Source organism: Brassica napus, chromosome A7, assembly GCF_020379485.1.
Source record: "Brassica napus cultivar Da-Ae chromosome A7, Da-Ae, whole genome shotgun sequence".
NCBI classification, from domain to species: Eukaryota; Viridiplantae; Streptophyta; class Magnoliopsida; order Brassicales; family Brassicaceae; genus Brassica; species Brassica napus.
In genome coordinates this window covers 9,994,369-10,014,631 of record NC_063440.1, presented here as the reverse complement: position 1 = coordinate 10,014,631, position 20,263 = coordinate 9,994,369, and the positions used below count along the sequence as shown (strand labels likewise).

Here is a 20,263-nt window from a genome sequence, read left to right as displayed (position 1 = left end):
ATGAGATCGCTGCACGGGTGGGACCAGTGGCATATCGTCTGTCTCTACCACCAGAAGCACGCATTCATCCGACGTTCCATGTCTCTCAACTCAAGAAAGCCGTGGGAAAGGAGCTGACTCCGGTCTCTTTACCGCCACAGCTCACGGTGGATGGGATTTTGGAAGCCCAACCAGAACGAGTGTTAGACGCGCGCATTCACCCAACGTCGGTACAGCGTGAAGTCTTGATTAAATGGGCAGGATTGCCAGAAGCTGACTGCACGTGGGAGGGAGCAGAGGCAATGGCTAAGCAGTTTCCTACACTTGACCTTGAGGACAAGGTCAATTTCAATGGCGGCGGTAATGATACATACGAGGCTCGCAGGCCTCCTATCCTTTACCAATATCACAGAAAGAATAAGAAGAGCGCGGCTCCAACTTGATGGGGAAGCGGCAGATTCTAGAAGGTGAAGTGGCACTTATCTAGAAGGGGAATCTTTGAATAACCACTTGAGGGGAACATCACACGTACCGGAGGGAACATCGCACGTACGAGCCTAACAGAATGAGAGTGACGTGTTATCCTTTACGCTTATCCTATTTATATGACTATGTAAAAGAGAAATGGTATCGAGTGTTTGAGTCGATCATAGTGTAGGAGCTGAGAAATCTCCTGTGAAACTTTCTCTTGGTTGTAAACACTTGATCGATTGATTCAATAATACACTTGTTGTCTAGATCATTGTTTTTACTTCTTCACGTAACATTCAGCTAGTAAATTGCAATCACATTTCTCAATGCCCTTCACTTGTGCTCTCGGAGTCTCGGGCACTGTCTTAATGGTTTCAGAGGGTTCTTGTGGTTTTAGATTTGGTGGTGATCCCTTTCTGTCGTTAGTGTTCTTTTTGTTGACAACTGCACTTGAATGTGTTTATAAACTTATACAGATCTTGTCGCCCTCTCTAGTTAGGAAATTTGGAGATTTACACTAGTAGCTTTTACCATACATATTTTTTCTCCAAACAAAACCTACCTCTGTGTGGAGGTAAGCAGTTGGCCAGTGGCAGTGACTTATATTTCAAAGCATGCTCAATCTTGCTTCTCATCCTCATCTACAAAAACCCTTTTGTTTTGTTATACCAAACATTCTGTCATATACTTTGTGGGAACCGAAATTCACACTGTCGATTTCCGTTTAAATAAGGAAACTAAGAAAACCCTAGTTTCCCAGAGGACCCGTATATCTGTTAATTACCACACGTCAAGCAATCAGAACACGAGAATAACAACGATAAAAATAAGAAATCGAAAAGAGAGCAAAGTAGATCTTATTCCGAATCTGCGTATGAGCGTTACAACAAGGTATAAGCCTGGGCTCGAGAGCTGTCGGCGAGATTCCTAGTTCTAGCAACCCTAAGACAGCTAAACCTAATTGAGTCGCAGCTCGAAATAACAAAAACGGAAAATTGCCTAAATTGCTCTAAGTGCTAAGTTTACTCTGAAAAAGTTCTCTCCTCTGCTCCTCGCCTAGGACTCCTTATATACTAGCTCCAAGGTTGGTTTACGCTTTTACTCTTCTGCCCTTAAGCCGTCATAGCATAAAATGGAGATTTTCCATTTTTCCCGATCTTCATAATTATCTTCAAAACTTCCGTATTTATCCGCGGAAACTTGACATTTATCCTTCCTCGTGGGCCAAGCGTAAACCATGCTGTGGTTTACGGGGTTTTGGGTAGGAAAATCGTAGGATGGGCTTCGAATCGTGTTTTAGGTCCCTCTGGGCCGTCTTCCGACTCGACACGTTTACTACGAGTTTTCCGCGGTTTCTAATCCGCGAAGTTTGATCGATGAATTACAATAGCGGGAAACATGGACTGAGCTTGCTACGGTCTTCGGGAGATAGCATTCGAAGGTTTGACGAGAATGCATGGACCGGTGTCGTGTCGATGTTCGGAAAGGTTCAATCGCTACACAGCGACCGAACTTTGGCTCGAGCCCGGTCGCTACGTGTGAGACGAGCGCTCGGTCGCTACGTAGCGACCGAGCGGGACGATCGCTCGGTCGCTACGTAGCGACCGAGCTTGGCTGAGCTCGGTCGCTACGTAGCGACCGAGCGGGACGATCGCTCGGTCGCTATGTAGCGACCGAGCTTGGCTGAGCTCGGTCGCTACGTAGCGACCGAGCGGGACGATCGCTCGGTCGCTACGTAGCGACCGAGCTTTTGGCTCGAGCTCGGTCGCTACGTAGCGACCGAGCGGGACGAGCGCTCGGTCGCTGCGTAGCGACCGAGCCTGGCTCGGGTTTGGTTGCTACGTAGCGACCAGACGGCGTGTATACGTAGCGACCGAGCTTGGTTTGTTCGGTTTGATTCCCAAAGGATACTTCTTCGTAAAAACCTCGTATAAGTTATTTTTTACGAAAATTACATCTCTTCTTTTACTATCTCTTTCGAAAATACGATCTCCGAGGATTTAGATTTGGTGGTGATCCCTTTCTGTCGTTAGTGTTCTTTTTGTTGACAACTGCACTTGAATGTGTGTATAAATTTATACAGATCTTGTCGCCCTCTCTAGTTAGGAAATTTGGAGATTTACACTAGTAGCTTTTACCATACATATTTTTTCTCCAAACAAAACCTACCTCTGTGTGGAGGTAAGCAGTTGGCCAGTGGCAGTGACTTATATTTCAAAGCATGCTCAATCTTGCTTCTCATCCTCATCTACACAAACCCTTTTGTTTTGTTATACCAAACATTCTGTCATATACTTTGTGGGAACCGAAATTCACACTGTCGATTTCCGTTTAAATAAGGAAACTAAGAAAACCCTAGTTTCCCAGATGACCCGGATATCTGTTAATTACCACACGTCAAGCAATCAGAACACGAGAATAACAACGATAAAAATAAGAAATCGAAAAGAGAGCAAAGTAGATCTTATTCCGAATCTGCGTATGAGTGTTACAACAAGGTATAAGCCTGGGCTCGAGAGCTGTCGGCGAGATTCCTAGTTCTAGCAACCCTAAGACAGCTAAACCTAATTGAGTCGCAGCTCGAAATAACAAAAACGGAAAATTGCCTAAATTGCTCTAAGTGCTAAGTTTGCTCTGAAAAAGTTCTCTCCTCTGCTCCTCGCCTAGGACTCCTTATATACTAGCTCCAAGGTCGGTTTACGCTTTTACTCTTCTGCCCTTAAGCCGTCATAGCATAAAATGGAGATTTTCCATTTTTCCCGATCTTCATAATTATCTTCAAAACTTCCGTATTTATCCGCGGAAACTTGACATTTATCCTTCCTCGTGGGCCAAGCGTAAACCATGCTGTGGTTTACGGGCTTTTGGGTAGGAAAATCGTAGGATGGGCTTCGAATCGTGTTTTAGGTCCCTCTGGGCCGTCTTCCGACTCGACACGTTTACTACGAGTTTTCTGCGGTTTCTAATCCGCGAAGTTTGATCGATGAATTACAATAGCGGGAAACATGGACTGAGCTTGCTACGGTCTTCGGGAGATAGCATTCGAAGGTTTGACGAGAATGCATGGACCGGTGTCGTGTCGATGTTCGGAAAGGCTCAATCGCTACACAGCGACCGAACTTTGGCTCGAGCCCGGTCGCTACGACCGAGCTTTTTTGGCTCGAGCTCGGTCGCTACGTAGCGACCGAGCGGGACGAGCGCTCGGTCGCTGCGTAGCGACCAAGCCTGGCTCGGGTTTGGTTGCTACGTATCATGGATTACCCTCACCTCCCTCTTTCTCTCTTGATTGATCTAAACACTAGATAGCATTCTCTCTGCTCAGAACAATCTATAAATAGAAGATCCCAACCTCAGCCACACGTATGTGACGAGGCCGTTAGGAGCACATGGGATGTCTCTCACTTGTTATTTTTTATTCCGTAGAGACAGCTGGCAAGTGATAAGATCATCTGCCTTCTAGAAATTCATACTCTCTGCTGCAGGCTTGCTTCACTGATGGGCCGAACCTTGTCATTCCCTTGGTTTGATCCAATATAGCAGCACACATAACATGTTTCGGGAGTGTAAAATGGAAAATGAGACATGACATGTGTTATGAGCACACTTTGATCCTATTTGTGGCTGCATCACAACCTTGTGACTAATTATAGAGGCAGAATCAGCCAATACATGATATATACTGGAGTCAATGATATCATTGAGAGAAGCTACATGGGTTTTCTGTCTTCTTTTATACTCCCTCTGTTTTTTTTATGGAGGTAGTTTTAGGTGAATGCACAATTATTAAAAAAAGTTATTAATTTTTTCAAAAATAGCATTTGATATATAAATTAGGTATAGTCCAAACCAATCATAAATAAGTATATACTAGATTTTGTAATTAAATATATTGTAAACGAATTTCTATATAAGATAGTGTATAAGTTTGAGCACATTTATCCAAAACCACGGACCAAACCGTACCAAGCTGAAAAACCAAAATTGAATTGAATTGCATAAATAATATAGCAAATCATAAATCTATGACCGAAAAATTGAAACCAAACCGAGAACCAAATGAGTACCTGAATTTTTAAATAAAAATTATATATTTAAAAATATTAATTACATTCAATTTTTAAATAAACACATATCCTAAAAATACTATTTATAAACCGGATAACACGAAAACTTGAATTACCTGAATATTTTTATTTGGTTGATAAATAATTTAGTTAACCAAAAGTATAATTTATGTATATAATTATTTATTTCAAATATATATAACTATTTTTAATATAACACATAGTATCAAAACGATTTTCAAAATAATATTATGTTTTAAAATAAGTAGATTTTGTTCTAAAACACAATTCTACTGCTAACATATTTTAAAGTATCGATATAGTGTTAATAAATAACAAAGTGTTTTCAAAGTTTTAGAAGTTATCACTAACCGATTTATAATTGGTTAGACTAAATATCTAACATAACCGAAGATAAATAGTCATTTTCTGAAAATATAGCAGATGGAAAGATTGAACCGGTTTTATGTAGACCATAATCATATCTATGGATTTTTATAGGAACTGGTTTGGTATTAGAATAATACAACCAACTTGGAATATTAAATTGTGACAAACATCGTTTAGTTTGTGAATGATAATATTGAAGTGTTCATATATATAACATGGTTAATGAAATCAGTTTAGTTAATAAGGTTAGTATAAAATAATGGTTCATCTCTATAAAAAATGTATTTTTTACAATGGATATTATATTTTGTTTATAGTCTTCGAAAGTATTATCTATTAAATAAATCACAAGTAACTATATACTATATAAATATAGGATGGACATTATTTAATATTAGCTCAAAATATTTATGATGGAATAATGCGTATATAGTAAACATATAAGTAGATAATTAGGTTAGTACCATTTTTTATGACTAATTTACTTTTAATGAAGAATAATTAAGTTAGTAGTATGAGAAATAATAGGAATTCTAGTTAAATGAAATGGTCCAACTATGACTTGTTTTAAGTAGATTTTTTAGGACTCCTTCCCTTTTAATAGTATTGATTATTTGATTGGTCACACTATATCCAATAAAGTAAAATTTACTTAAAATTATAAAAAATACTTATATTTTGAAACAAACAAATTTTACTTAAACTACTTGAAATAAAAAATAGAGGGAGTATTTGTTATAGATGGAAGATCATATCGTTAATGGACTTAGTTAAAAGGGCCTAGTTCCATCCAGACTATCGAGCTAATGGGCCTTTGCGAACGTATGGAGTCAATTTTTGATTCTCATGGCTTGGTTAATTGTCAATAACTTCATGATGATGCTAAGAGCATGTTTATCAGCAGCCCTTAAGCTGGTATCTTAGGTCTAGTTGCATTAAAAATAAAAGAAAAACATGAATTAAACTAAGTTCCGTCCCTTAATTAAGGGAGCGAAGGCACGTCCCTTACGAGCCACGTGTCTATTGTTCATTGGATTGAGGAGAAGTGGGTCTGTCGGTTTGGTCTCTTTTCTTTTTTTCCTTCTTTTTCTTTTCCTTCGCTCCTCTCTGCGTTCGTCGATTTCTCTTCTTCAAGGAGCTTCTCCTCAACGAAACGTCGGCGCTCCCGAAGGCTCTTGTCGATGATGGAAATCGGCGTCCCCTCTATCAGTTTCTGTCTTCGACCAAGAAAAACGACGAGATCTAAAACTCGTGGTGGCTGTCGGAGACGAAGGAGAACGGTGACTGTTTCAAGCGAATCGAAAGGTCAAACCTTTCTCTCTGCCAGACGAAACCCCCCGAGATTTTTTATAAAGGTAAAACCTTTGTATTTGATCTTTTGAATTGGATATAACCTTTGTATTTGCTCTGTTGAATTGGATAAACCGTTGTGTCAATTGGACAAAACCTTTCTATTTGCTCTGTTTTGATCTTTTCCTGTCTTTGTGTCTTTAGATTGGAAGAACAAGAGGCATGCTAAGGTTAAGGGAGGATGAAGAAACTACAGAGTGATGGTTTCTCGGGCACCGTTGCATTGTCTTGTGATAGTATCTCAAACACATACCAATTGTTAATCAAGGTAAAAGCTATAGTTGAAGTGAAGTGGTGAAAGCACCGTGATTTGATAAATGGTGAAAGGTTTGTGATTTTCAGAAGAAGAGTATAGTTGTTGTTGTTGTAGTCTTGTGTAGTCAGTCACGAGAGATGTAGTTGTTGTGTGTGTGTAGTCATGAGAAATGTATGTGTGTGTGTGTCACGAGAGATGTAGTTGTTGTGTGTGTGTTCTCGTTGTAGTCTTGTGTCACAAGACACCCTTTTAATTCACGAGACACACTTGTAATTCATAAACAAACTTTATAAATCAGATACCATTCTTCTCTTTCTCAAAATATTGAAGTCTCCATCCTCTTTCTTGTTTATCTCACATTCTTCATCTCCATTTTCTTAACTTGTGTTCTTATATACCATCATTAAGAAACAACCAATAAACCATTAAAATTGAGGGTCTCTTAACAAACTCTTTTATCTTAAATTTAATAGTTAAAAATTCACTAAGAACCACTTAAGGGTTTTACCAATAAACATGCTCTAATGGTGTGGAATTGATGACGAAGGTCGAATCCAATATTGTATATTTTATGATTTTACATACAAAAGTTTATTTTTTTTGAAATAACATACATAAGTTAATAAACACACGATTATGGTTATTATATAATTTTTTTGGAATTATACGTAGGTGTTTCTAATATTAATTCAGAAAACTCGTATATGATGATTGATGAAATATCTTTTTTTCAACCTGCATCTGTGCTGTCCACACAAGAGAGAGCTTACCAGATAAAGCTTATTCTATAGTAAAAAGGATTTAAAGGGATATATAAAAGATTTCTCCTGAAAAACCGATACAAATCTCGCGTTTCTTTCTCGAACATAAAACGATCAAGACAAAAAAATGTTAAATACAAGGCGAATCCAACATGCGTATTCATTTGCATACGAATGTACACGTAAAGCGTACAAGTTACCATAAAAATTTTTGTATAATCGAATGTCGACATGTAAATATATACATGTCAAGTAGAATGACAATCACGTGAATTTATAAAATTTGACAGAGACAGTGTGTGTTTCCGATGGCTCATCCGCTTCTGCCAGGTACGTAACATGATGAGGCTGTTTGGCAATGTAAATTCAGAGTCCTAACTTTAGTCATTTGATCATGTTCAAATAAAAAACTTGTCATTTGATCACCAAATTTTTTTTTTTTGGTCATTAAAGATTAAGAAATGGATGTTCATATATTTGAAATCAAAATATAAAGTAATCTCATGTTGTTGAAAAATATTCCATAACGTTAACTAACGTATCTTCTGACCGCTCTTGTATTGAATTTTTTCTTCTTTTTTAAATTTGATTAAAAAACATGTAATTGATCATAAGTTCATAACTAAACAAAACCGAAGACTAAGTAAAAAAAATAGTAAACTATTCTCCGAAAATAAAATGTGAAAGCTCCGGTAACCACATGCTGTGGAAATCTGGTATAGTGCAGATTCGAATTCGGGTCTGAAGACTAAGTATGATCCAGATTGTTTCAATAATGAAAATTTTGATGCCTCCACGTTTGAGTGTTTATGGACAAATATTTACTTAATTGAGATCAAGATGTTTTTTTTAATAACTTGACATCAACATCAAAGACATCCATCCGTGCGTGTAATGTTTACGTTGATAAGTAACAAAATAAATTATCTTGAATTTTCATGTTTACCAATTTTTTTAGTATCATTATTTCTGTTTACCACTAAGAAATCTTTTTAAAAATATATTTTTCATTAAGATTCAAAATATTTTTTATACCCTTGTTTTCTATATATATAATAAAAAATTATTTTTAAAAAACATTATACTTTTTCAAATTTGAACCTTTTTATAAATCTTTTTTTTTGAATTTTTTCCAGTTTATTTTTTCAAAATTTCTTTATGAAAATCGAAAATTATTTTTGAACTATTTTTTCTCTAAACATTATATTTTAAAGTATTTATTTATATATTTATTAAAATCCTAAATTTCACATTCGAAGAATCGCACCCTACACTTCAACTCTAATATTTAAGTCTAGATTAGTTAATCATATAGTTATAAATGTCTTTTTTCCCTCTTTAAAAATAAGGGTAAAAGTAGTTAGTGTAAACATCAAAATAGTATTATAAATGTGGTATATTTGGAAATTTCTCTTATCTTACAATATTCAATATGTAATCATATTTATGGAATTCAAGATATAGCTATCTAGCTCCTGGGTCTCCTAATATTTGGATTCAGTCCGATCGAATTCATCTGTAATCGTTCAAATCTTTTAATATAAAGTTAAAATAATTAAATTATTACATAATAAACGAAAAATTAATTTTTGTAACTTTTAGAACATATTTTTCATAGGAAATCCAAAAATACAACAAAATGAGGCATTGATCTCTTTTTAATACCATTCTTCATTCATTTTTCCTCCCAAAACGGGACATCATTACAATAAGTTTTTTCTGATAAGTATCAGATATCACCCTCTTAATTATAAGATAATACTATAGGAAAAAAAATATATATATATATAAGGATGTAGGTTAGAGGTTAGATCGATTATCGAATCTCGAATAATTTTCCTAACCTCGCATTCAAAGATATTTCACTAATGGGATTCTAGGTGCTATGTCATCATTATTTTATTGGAACTATTTTTTACAAGTTTTTTAAGCTGACTAAAATTAAGTATGTATGAATATAATTTTACTAGTCTATTGGGGTGAGTAAAAAATCTAATCTAATGTTAGGTAAATGTTGTACTTTATATAGAGTAAGTCCATTATATTTTGCAAGTCCATGGGTAGGCCTGGGAATATGATTCTTTGCCTGCGGGGTCCGGCCCGTTTGACCCGCCGCGGAGGGATGCGGGTCAAACAATTTAGAAAAATTAATTTGCGGGTGCGGGTGTGGATCATGAGCATTTTATGCGGGGCGGATGCGGGTTGGTGGATTTTGAAACGCGGGTATCCGCCAACCTGCAATTTGTTTTTTAAAAAAAAACTTTTAAAAAAATATATTTTTTTCTGTAAAAATGTATATTTTTAAAAGAAAATATGGGAATTTTAAAAAATAATAATCAAAATATTTTAAAATATTTAAAATTTTAATTATAAATATATTATTTATATTATATTTTACAAAAAATTAACTAAATAATTATTTTTTAAAACAAAAATATAACCCTCGGGTCCCGCGGGTTACCCGCAAAATTAAGCGGGGTGGGTGCGGGTATAAATTTATTTGTTCGCGGATTGTGCGGATCGGATTTTTTGACAAAAAAAAACTTTGTAACCCGCGGGTTGGCGGATCAGCGGGGCGGGTTTGACCCGCAACCCAGCCCTATCCATGGGCTGAGTAAAATAATGGAGAAAACTTTTTACTAAGTTGATGACTAAAGTAAGTCTATTTGGTAACAAATGGCTTAAGCTAAGTAAATTTGATGACTAATCTAACTTATTGACCAAGCTATGCAACGCAACTTAGTGAAAAATGGCAACTGATAAAACTATGTTGGTGTCTAACCTTGATGACTTAGTAACAAATATCAAAAGCTTAAACAAACTCAATGACACATGTCAAGTTACTTTAAGACTAAGCTTTGTGAATCTCTCCTATAAATAGACATCTTGCATTTCCATTAAGGACATACTCTCATACACTTAAGAACTCACAAATTCATACATAAGCTTCCACATACAAAAGTTTCAGCAATACCTCTAATCTTTCAAAGTAAGTCTGGAGAGTTGGTTCGCAGATTCTGTGTTGGGTGAAGCAAAATAGTTTCACGTGGTTTTATCCTGGGACTCAAAATCGTACATAAACCTTCTCACGTACGGGCAATTTACTGAGTTAAGGAAAGTGATCAAATAACGACTCCACGTATTTGTCTTTTCCATTTTGGGGTTCTAAAGTTTTTGCCGCTTTATATTATCGTTATCATCACGCTTTGTTTCGTAATTTTCAATATGGATTCTTGCGTCCTAACATACTTAACTCAATAAATCCGCTTCATGCTTATTAGTTGAATTGGATTGAATATTGCCAACAATATTTCTAAACGGATTTTTAAATCATCTGAAACGGTTCTGAGAACACTCTTTAGCTTTTCTTCAGAACGTTTTGGTAAAAAGACGAATCATCCTTAGAAAATGATATATGTAACATTCATTGAAAGGTTCACGATCTCGTTTTTTATTTTAGAAATAACGTTTAGGATGACCTTTTGGCGAAATCCAAAAAACGATTATTAAAGTTCAAGAACGCTTCTTAGCGATTTTGAGAACAATTATTTGCAATTTAAATTGCATGTTCGAATCAATGACTACGGTTATTGGGGCGAAAGGTGATTCAACAAGTTAGCCGACAACCCAATTCGGGAATGGTATACCACTTGGAACGCAACCTACACAAGTTCCGGTTGTACCAAGCAACGTAAGCGGAATTCAGCCCGATAAGTTTGATGGATCGAACTTTAAACAGTGGCAGCAAAGAATGCAATTCTTTATGACTATACTGAATTTGGCAAGGTATCTTACCGAAGTCAAACCAGTGCTAGATGCCGATAATACAGATCCACGGCGCTGGCACGCCTTGTAGCATGGAGGCATGGTGACTTCCTATGTAAAGGCTACATCCAAAACCACTTGGTGGACCAGATGTTCTATGTATACAGTGAGATTGAAACCTCCAAAGATCTATGGGATGCTTTGGAGAAAAATACAAATCCTTCAATGTAGGTTCGGGGAAATTTGCTACTGCAAAATCTTTTAACTTCTTGATGGTCGATTCACGACCTATCATGGAACAAGTTCATGAGATACAATTTATCTTTCAAGAGTTCGTTGACAAAGGTATGAAGCTCTGTAAGACCTTCACAGTGAATTGCTCCATTGAAAAGCTTCCTCTAAGTTGGGAAGACTTCAAAACTTATCTTGCTTACAAGCAAAAGGCCTTGACTTTGGCAAACTTAATTACCCGGTTTTAGAAACGTGACAAAGATGAGCCATTCCGTACTCAAGATGCTAATGTGGCTGAGTATCGGAACAAGGGTAAAGTGAAGGCAAGATTTCAAAAATTCGAACCGAAGCTTATTTAAAAAGCACCCTCGAACTTCAAAAGACAAACTCAACTTCCCATGGAGGGAGATGTCGTAATTGCGGCAAGATGAGACATAAATCATTTGAATGTCGTAGAAAATCCATGGGGAAAAATCAGTCCAACCTAACTGAAGCAGATCTATGTGATGTGGTCACAGTAGCTCATATTGTTGAAGAAAATCCCAAAACTTGGTGGTATGACACAAGTGCCACTACACATATCTGCACTGATAGATATATTTTCAGTACTTATCAGAAATGTAAATCTGAAGATCATGTAAAGACGGGAAACATATCCAAATCTAAGATCAAAGGTACTCGGAAAGTTGTGTTGAAGATGACTTCTGGAATGGAGATCACTCTCACCAACGTAAAACATGTTCCAAACATGAGGAAAAATCTGATTTCCGGATCTCTGATGAGTACACACAGTTTTGGAATTCACTTTGAATCTGACCAGCTGATACACAAAAAGAATCGTGTTTTCATATGAAAAGGTTTCGTCAAATTTGGATTAGTCAAAATGTGTGTAATGACAATCCTTAAGAAAAACGATGAACCTATTTCCGAAAAATCAATGAATAAGAATCCAGTTGCTTATATCATTGAGTCATCTAATATTTGGCATGAAAGATTAGGACATGTAAATCAAAAGTCTATAGAAAGACTAATGAATTTAAACATGATCCCAAGATCCAAAATTAGGAATGACAAATGTGAAGTTTGTGTCCAAGCAAAACTCATAAAAACACCATCACCTCGTGTCGAAAGAACAACCGAACCTCTAAGTTTTATACACACAGATTTGTGCAACTTAAAGTACGTACAAACTATAAGTGGTAAGAAGTATATTGTGACTTTCATTGATGATTGCATAAGGTACTGTTACATATACTTATTACGTAGTAAAGATGAAGTCTTGGAAAAATTCAACGGGTATAAACTCAAAGTTGAAAAATAACTGCAAAAGACTATCAAAATAGTCAAAAGTAATAGAGGAGGCGAGTATGATGGACGTTTTAATACGTTTTGTCAACAAAATGGCATTATTCATCAAACAACCACTCCATATTCACCTGAATCTAACAGAGTTGTAGAACGCAAAAACCAAACTCTGAAAGAGATGATGAATGCAATGTTGCAGGAATTTGGTGTAGCTCAGCATCTGTGTGGGGGGAGGGGGGGGGGGGTGGGGGAAGCTCTTCTCTCCGCAAATGAAATCCTCAACAAAATACCTCATAAGGTATCTGGCAAAATGCTATATGAACTTTTGAGGTTTCTGGTTCATAAATCAGATATACCAGACATTCATGTCAATACAATCATGGAATCAAAGACTGTTTCATTCTTTGAAAATATATTTCCATGTAAGGATAAACAATATCCAAAACGCACTCGTGAAGAAACAGATGCGGTGACCTCTATTAATGAGACAAGTACTTATGGCACTTCTGTAACTAAAGCAGAAGAAATGAAAGACGAAGCTAGATGAAGCAAAAGAGCTCGTAAGGAAAAGTCGTATGGTGAATATTTTATAAAGGTAGTTCTCACTGAGAATGAGCCAAAATCTTAAGCCGAAGCCATGTTTACACCCAACGCACCTTTTTGGTAGAAAGCAGTCAATAGTGAAATAGATTCTATAATGCATAACCATACCTACGAGTTAATTGAGTTACCTCAGGGGTTCAAAACACTAGGGTGTAGATGGCTAATGAAAACCAAGTTGAAACTTGATGGCTCAATTGATAAGTACAAGACCGGACTTGTGGTGCAAGGAAAAATACAAAAGGAAGGTCTAGATTTCTTTGACACCTATTCTCCAGTGATGAGAATAACTTCAGCAAGAATATTGATTGCAATTGCAACATTAGAGACTTGGAAATCTATTAAATGGATGTTAAAACTGTGTTTCTAAGGTGAGATTTAGAAGATGAGATATATATGAAGCAACATAGTCCAGGGTCAAGAACAAAAAGTTTTTTGACTTGTGAGGTCATTGTATAGGCTCAAGCGAGCACCGAAACAATGACATGAAAAGTTTGATACTGTAATGATGTCAAACAGATTCAGCATCAATAAATATGATAAATGCATTTGCTTCAAATGTACTCCTAGCGGGTATGTTTTGTTGTGTATGTACTTTGATGACATGCTCATCATTGGCAGTAATAAAGATATCATCCAACGAACCAAAAACATGCTTCATAGTCGGTTTGACATGAAAGACATGGGTTTTGCGGATGTTATCCTCGGCATTAAAATCATGAGAACTCCTGATGGTATAATTTTATCCCAGGATCATTATGCTGAAAAGATACCTGAGAATTTTAAAAATTACTCAAATGGAATTGCGAAAACTCCAACTAGACACTCAATTGCACTTAACTAAAAACGCAGACGAGCTAGTGTCCTCGTCTAGTGTCGCAAGTGGAGTATGCAAAGGTATTTGAAAGTCTGTTGTACTTAACCAATTGTACACGACCCGATTTAGCGCATGCGGTAAACGTATTAAGTCGCTATACAAGCAATCCATGTAATATACACTGGAAAGCCATAACAAGGGTATTGAATTATCTACTATACACCAAAAGTTATGGGCTGCACTATGGTAAAGAACCATGAGTCTTAGAAGGATATAGTGATGCAAACTGGATATCTGACTCTAAGAACTCGAAATCCACAAGTGGATATGTGTTTACACTTGGAGGTGCAGCGATATATTGGAAATCTTCCAAACAAACAGTATTGGCCAGATCCACAATAGAATCTGAGTTTATTGCTTTAGACAAGCAACTGAAGAAGCAGAATGGCTTCGTAACCTTTTGGAAGATATTCCAATGTGGGAGTAACCAGTCCCAACTCTACGCATACATTGCGATAGTCCGTGGGCTATAGCTCGGGCACTGAACACTCTCTATAATGGAAAGATACGACACATAAGACGACGTCATAAGACCATTAGACACTTGATCCAAGCGGTGCAATATCTTAACTATATAAAGTCAATTGATAACCTTGCGGATCCATTTACTGAAGGTTTATTGGGAAATCAAATTTTAAAATCATCGAAGGGAATGGGTTTATTGCCTACAACTAAGGATGTTTGATGAAAACCCCACCATCGAGACATGAGATCCCAAGAAGTTGGTTCAAGGGGATAACTAAATCAAATAATATCCGATAAAAGCACTGTAGCCTGCCCATATCCCAAGATGATAAAGTATAACATGGCAATTTATTGTGTTTATGATAGGTGCACATGGCAATCACCTAGTGAGTCTGAAATGAGACCGTTTCAAGGAGGTGATCAGGCTACACCCTCCAACTTGACTCATGAAACACCAGGCAAGTTCACGGCCAAAACGCAAACATGAGAATTTAACACAACGAGAAAACACAGCTGTGTTAATATTTGTTGACTCAGTTTACATAAACTTTAAGGTGGTTCAAGACATCAAGTTCACTACGAGAAAAGTAAATCCTACAGATACTAACAATGAGTAGTCCAAGGATGGAAAACACTACACATCACATACAATTAGTTTTTTTGCTTATAGTCTCGTAAAGTCTATATGTCTAGTCTTAGTTAAGTTTAGTCAGTCGAATCTGTCGAGTCTGTATAAGTTCTTTCGAGTCTTGCATATGTTTAGATTTTATCTATTCATGTGGGGGATTGTTGGAACTATTTTTACAAGCCTTTTATGCTGAGTAAAAATTAAGTATGTGTGAATAGAATTTTACAAGCCTATTGGGTTGAGTAAAAAATCTAATCTAATGTGAAGTAAATATTGTACAATATATGGAGAAAATTCATCATATTTTACAAGCCCATGGGCTGAGAAATGATGGAGAAAACCATTTATTATGTTAATGACTAAGCTAAGTCTGGTGACAAATGATTTAAGCTTAAGTAAACTTCGTGACTAATTTTAACTTAGTGACCAAGTTATGCAACTTAATGACAAATGGCAAATGCTAAAGCTCACTTGGTGTCTAACCTTGATGACTTAGTAACAAATGTCAAAAGCTTAAGTAAACTCTGGTGATGATTGTTTCGTGGTTTTTAGATTTTAGTTTTTGGCTTTTGGTTTTAGTTTTTAGTTTTTAGATTTTGGTTTTTAATTTTTAGTTTTTGATTTTGCAGTAGATTTTAGTTTTTGGAGAAACACGAACGGTGATTTTGGTTTCTAGCTTTAGATTTTTGTTTTTTAAACTAAGAAAATATTTATTATAAATTTTGATTTTTCTGTAGTTTTTGTTTATAAAAAATGAATGATGATTTTTCTGTATAAAATTATAAATCTATTTTGACTTCTGAATTCAAAATTTATTATCTTATTGGTTTGTCAAAAAAAATGATTAATTATATTTTAGTCTGATATTTTTTAAATAACTTAGAAGTTAATTTCTTGTTTTAAGACAAAATAAAAATTACTAAAAGAATATATCACAAACTTAATAAATAGTAAGCAAATGATTCTTTTTTTTTTGGCATCAGTAAACAAATGGTTCTTACAAAACCTTATTTGTTTATAGTATTTATCATTTTTCTTATATTAAAATAAAAGTAATAAAAATAACTTTATAAGAAAATGAAAAACTACCGTGGGTTTAGAAAAAACATGAAAACTTGGTTTTTGGCTTTTATGTTAAAAAAATAGTTACTTGTAAAAATTAGTTTTCCTACATTTTAGGAAATCTATTCTTTCAAAATCTTGATTGGATACAAAATAGTTTTTTGAAAAACAAAAACCAAAAACTAATCCAAAAACTAGAAACAATCAACCTCTCAATAACACATGTCAAGTTGTTTTATAACTAAACTTTGTGAATCTCTCCTATAAATAGACATTTTACCTCTCCATTAAAGATATACTCTCATACACTTGAAAACTGACAAATTAATCATATGTAAGCTTTCACATACAAAAGTTCTAGCAATACATCTAGTCTTTCAAAGTAAGTGACGAGAGTATAGCATGGCAGTCAAGTGTCGAGATTATAGCGTTACAGTTGGTTCGTAGATTCTGTTTTAAGTGAAGCAAAATAATCTCACGTGGTTTTAATCCGATACTCAAAATCGTAGGGAAATCGTCTCACCTACGGGTGATTTATTGAATTAAAAAAAATGATCAAATCACTACTCCATGTATTCTTCTTTTTCATATATGTTTTCTAATGTTTTTACCGTTTTATATTATCGTTATCATCGCACTTTGTTTCATAATTTTTAATTTGGATTCTCACGTTCAGACATATTTTTCCTCCGTTCCAAGTTTTTAGTAGCTCAAATTTGATGAACTAATAATTCAAAATGAAGTAGCCGTCGTGAGAATTTCGTGCGGCATATTATATGGTAGTTTAATTATGGATTTTGGATGAGGTCAGGATGAGCCACGTGATAGTATATGGGGTTTGGTTTGGCCGCGAAGACCAAGAATTTTTACAGATTTTTTGTGGTTCTATAATCGCCCGCGACTGTCAAATAATGAACATGACATGATACGATACGATACATACATAGTTCTATATTTAAATAAATGATTCCTTTTGTAAACAAACTTTTTAGGTGGAGTTTTTAATTAGATTTATATCTTCTAAATTAATTAGAGTGTGATGATGGTTGACGGGAGCAACTATAATTTGTATGGAGGTTGACGGAAACAATCAGTGCCGTCCCTGCCATAAGGCAGCTAAAGCTTGTGCTTTAGGCCACATATTAATCACAGTTCTTAAGGCCACATATTAATCACAGTTTTTAAGGCCACATTGCAATAAAATGATTGTAGCTCAATGTCTAATGCAACATCTTTTTACTCATTTTTGTTGGTTAGCGTGGTTTTCTTTTGAGTAATGTTTTTTCTTCTTTGTGTTAGTTGGCTTTTGCTACTATATATTTTTTTTTTCATTCGATTATTTAGATGTTTATCACAATATATTTTCATCTTTCATATATAGTTTGACAGTTTTATAGTTTTTATTTAAAAGTTATTTTATCCTTTCTTTTTATAAAATAACTCCCTAATATTTATTGATGATCTAAATTAATATACGTTTTTACAGAAAAAAAAATTTAAACAAAAGTTAACCACTATTTTTAAATATGCTTTAGGCCACAGAATTTTTTGGGACGGCACTCAAACAATTATATATTTCCATTTAAACCAATCATATTTGTAAACTTATAACTGTTGTAATGATTTTTATTTTGCTAAAATCAGAATATATCTTTAAACGAGTTTTGTTTCATGATCTAACAAAAGGTACATTTATTGTAAATGACTAGCTTTATCAAGTTTCAGTTTATTATGAATAAAAATACTCATCCAGTATTTTTGTATGTGTGTACTTTGTCTAGTTCTAAATCCCTTATCGTTTTAACTCGAACAAACAAAAAAGCCTGACTGCCTGAGAAACAGAGTAAAGATGGTAACCACATTGCCAAGGAGTTCTAAAATCTGAACAATTGTGATCAAATACGGCATGTTAAATTTATTCATCTGAAAAAACAGTTGTACTAGGAATGTTAAATTTATTCATCCTCTCATTTTTTTAATATGTCATATGCAAAAAAAATAATTCTTCATACTATCTGAGTCTTATTTGAAAGAAAAAGAAAATTTGAAACGTGTTACGTGTTTCTGTAGGTATCAAAAAGCGAAGGGCACGGAATCTTCAATGAGTGACCCTTTGGAAACTGAGAGAGAGACAAAAATCTTTGTCGGAAAATAGTTCTGTCCAAATTTACCCCAAAAAATGAGATGAGATGTCAGTAAAGCCACGTCACCCCCCTTCACTTTACGCACCCCAGCTCTCCACGTGACATTTTTTTCCATCAGCTATTTCCTCTTTAATGCATGAACTTTAGATAACGATAAGCGAAGACTTTTTTTCTTTTCCTTTTTCGTAGTTGATAATTCTGAAGAAACTATTTAATTTATCGTTGGGAATGTTTCATATCGAAACAAAACAAAAGGTTAACACGATGAATCAAAGTTGTTGACGTTGCCCCAAACCCATGTTTTGTTAACAGTATTTTCTGAATATCATGTGTTTGGGGTGATTGATGTTTTTTTTTGAGAAAGAAGGGGTGATTGTTGTTAGTAGAAGAATTTGAATCAAATACACAAAATTTCAATTACCCAATGTCTTACTTAATTTTGAGATTTTGAAAGTGGGTTTATGATTGAATGATGACATAACATTTTAAGGCCAAAGGCAGCTAATAGTTATGGATGCAAGTGCACTAATAATAAATTTTGTTTTCTTTTTGCATAAAATCATTTAAACTTTGTTATATAAAACAGTAAGATTGCAGTTCTAATATCTCAACTTCGATACATTTTATATTTTAATTATGCTTTTATTGGTAATATATCCAATAAAAAAATCTAGATTTAGCCCTCTGTATACATGCAAACATCTACTTGTTAAAAGCTTGGTGATAAAAGGATTTTTTTATGAAGAAGATAACTTTTTTATTGATGTTTTCAACTTAACATTTGAGATTACATAAGAGATGAATATATAGGAAAGGACTGAGTACACAGCAGAAGCTAGCTAGGGTATAGCTCAGCAGGTGACAGCACACAATCCTAAAGTTTCAAACCGCTTGTGCAGCTGTAGATCCTTGGCTGTATGTCCTGTACGAAGCACACCTTTCGACGACATGGTTGTTGCGTGTTCTTGACCGTTGATAAATGAGGAGCTGGGCCGATCAGGTTGGGCCTTAGATGTCATTGGGCTTATACTTATAACTAACAGTACATTAAAGTATTGGTTTAGTACAAAAATTGATTTTCTTGTACCTCTATACTTTACGTCATGTTATTCGGTATCAGCAACTGTTTGGTTCTAGGTACAGGAAAATCAGATCTGATTCAAATTACTCCTAAAAATCTACCATTTATACAGAAACGGACAAAAAAAATGAAAAGGCTATTTTATAAATTAGTCTAAGTTAATTAAGATTTAATTATGATGTATACTAATTATATAAATGTGAAAAAAAACTGAGCAAGTTTAAAAGGTATAAATATACTACATATACAAAGACATAGTTAAAATTTGGGAACATTAATTAAGGATATGGTTTTTTCTTTAACTTCTTAATCTTTATTAAGATAATCGAGCAAGTACATAGTCCACATGTAGAAAACTTGATATCTTTGTAGGTACATAATAGTGAAAATAATAAGAAGACATAGTTGGAGATCTTTGTTTTGCTAAAATATATGCCTCCTTGTTTGATTCCCGACCGGTCCATTGGAACGATAATTCCTGAAACTTATCGGCCCACCACCTAATCTCTCTTATCCAGGTGTAAGTAGGAAAATGTAGAACCTATTATTTAGTATTTTCATTATTTTTGCAGTTTGACGCGATGATGATCTTTCCATATCTTTGACTCCAACAATATTATATAGCCATTAGAATGGCTTGTAACTCACTTTCCAAATGAGAGCAAACCTTATACCCTTTAGCTTGTACTGCACCTTGATAACGTCCTCTTCCATCACAAACAACCCATATATCCTATCGTAGCCTTTGTTTGTGAACTAATAAAAGATTCATCCACATTACATTTGATCCAATTGTATGGTGGTGTTGTACAAGGTTTTTTTTTCCTTATTCAA

The 20,263-nt window shown here is 35.0% G+C and overlaps 1 long non-coding RNA gene across 1 annotated transcript; it reads left to right on the top strand.

The window, feature by feature from the left end:
* The first annotated feature begins 3,595 nt into the window (after positions 1-3,595).
* Positions 3,596-6,822, top strand: LOC111208315. Its single transcript, XR_002660304.2, has 2 exons — positions 3,596-6,259; positions 6,399-6,822. It is a non-coding gene; the product is annotated as an uncharacterized LOC111208315 (long non-coding RNA).
* The last annotated feature ends 13,441 nt before the right edge of the window (positions 6,823-20,263 follow it).